General features: G+C 37.6%; 1 protein-coding gene across 1 annotated transcript in view; it reads right to left on the reverse strand.

Moving 5' to 3' along the window:
• The window catches only part of LOC107591769 (PR domain zinc finger protein 2-like), an 11,977-nt gene extending 10,308 nt beyond the window's left edge, over positions 1 to 1,669 (reverse strand). Inside the window, exon 1 of the mRNA XM_016281008.1 lies at positions 1,607 to 1,669. The gene's annotated coding sequence lies outside the window, so the exon portion shown is untranslated. The remainder of the gene's footprint in view (positions 1 to 1,606) is intronic.
• Between the last annotated feature and the right edge of the window lie 376 nt (positions 1,670 to 2,045).

The raw sequence follows: 2,045 nt of genomic DNA on the forward strand, positions 1-2,045 counted from the left end.
ATCCATTTCTTTGTTGGAAACTTTTAAATGACAAAGTATAATTGCTGTCATTATAAATATAAATTTTTCCATGGCCACGGAGGAGAATCAGAGATTGTGGGTCACATTCAGCGAACAGTCACGAACTCACTGTACTTTTTATATTTATTTCAACAAATGACAAGCAAAATCAAATCCCTAGGAGCTTGGGGAAAGTTTTGTATTTAATGTGCTAAGACAGCGAAAGACATGCAGATGAGCCAGAATATTAACACGACATGTTTAAACGTTAAACATAAAGTGTTTTCCTCTCTTTAGAAAACTGTAATCTAGAAAGCGCTTATGGATTAAGACAGAAAGTTCATAAGTTCATATTTTGGCCTCATCTGTTTTTCCACACATATTATGCTTTATTGGTTAGACGTGTGTACAGAATTAAATCACTAAATCACTAAGCGCGTTTCCATTACAGATTTGTGCAAAACTTTGGCGATATTTTATATCTATAAAAAAGTATTGCGAAATGACGGCGTTTCCATTAACCAATGTTATGCAACTAAAACATAACCGTTTGCCTCTCGCGATAAGTCATGGCAATGGATTTTGGCTATATTTATAAAAAAAATTTACAGAAACGTGCGTGGCGCAGCTGGAATAAACACAAGCATTGACTAGAGTGGCCGCAATCAGCTTCAGTGGCTGTATCAGAGCCACATTGCACTGCAGACGTGTGCAGTGTAAACTGTCTAAGCATAGTAGGGAAAGCCCCTTATACTGGAGAACGGCCACGTATGAAGTGTTTCTTGGAGGTTATAGTACATTGAAGAATGATCATATGACTATTTACATACGCCATGTGACCTGTAAATGCAAAAAAAAAAACGTTTCCATTGCAGTTTTGCGAATTATTCCTTTTTCGCATTGCCTGAAAAAACACCTCATGCAGGCGTAAAAACTTTTTTTTGCGAGATATGGGCGTTTTTGCGAAATTTACGCATTTCCATTAGGTGTATTTTCAATTCGCAATTTCAATTTGCACAATTTGAAGGGTAATGTAAACGCACCTACTGTCTCGGTGTATTAAGCGCGTTGTTTATATGAGAGGAAAATGCTTAACGTGTAAATAAACGCGTTGCGTTCACATTTTAGTGTCAGGCCTATTTAGATTTAAGCATGTGCGCATATAATTACGCACTTACACAACATGTATAAATACATGGTATCTGCGAATAGATTAAACTGTTTAAAGTGTGCAAACATGTCTATTGTACAGTCAGGGCGCACATGTTGCGGGTGTCTGACAGCCCTTTAAATAAGACAAACCCCGTTTGGCACTGTCGCTAAGCGCAGACGAGAAGGTCACTGGCAGCGACACACGCTTCACGTTAAAGTGCTTCGACATGCATTTAGTTAGTGCTCCTATATATCGCTGTGATTTTTACGACGTAATTACGTGCAAAAAAAATAATAAAAAATACATGCATGGGTAGTCCCAGTGCTAATTCTCAGACAACATAAATAAGACTGACATCGCAAAGCTTCAGCGAGCCATTTTATGCGACATGATTTTGATTAGGTATGCCCTTTGGGCTCAGCATTAAATTGGCTATACCTGTGAATTGCTTACCAGCTTTGTTGTGACGCCTCGCTGCTTGAGTGTGGTGGGCACGCGCAGGACACTCGCTACTGCAGACTGCACTGATGACAAGGCGCATGTGCGAGATCTCGTGCACCTGTAGTTACATCAAATATTAGGCTACACGTAAAGCACAGGGACAACAGATTAAAGATTTTCTTTAACTGCATGCACTCAAATATAAACAACAAACTCATCAATATTATCCAGGTATTGAATCCAATAAATTGTCATTAATAAATACGATTAATGTTTTAAGCATATAATTACATATTAATATAGCCTGTTTGTATATAAATATATTGTTTCATTATTCTTTTATATAAATAGTAAAAATGGCATCTAGGCCTACACAATAGGAAACCTTTTATGCAAATTGGGCAAATGCATTCCAAATTAGACAACACCCACGATTTGCTGGTGTGTTTTC

The sequence above is a fragment of the Sinocyclocheilus grahami genome, unplaced genomic scaffold (assembly GCF_001515645.1).
Source record: "Sinocyclocheilus grahami isolate Dianchi unplaced genomic scaffold, SAMN03320097.WGS_v1.1 scaffold146.1, whole genome shotgun sequence".
Classification (NCBI taxonomy): Eukaryota; Metazoa; Chordata; class Actinopteri; order Cypriniformes; family Cyprinidae; genus Sinocyclocheilus; species Sinocyclocheilus grahami.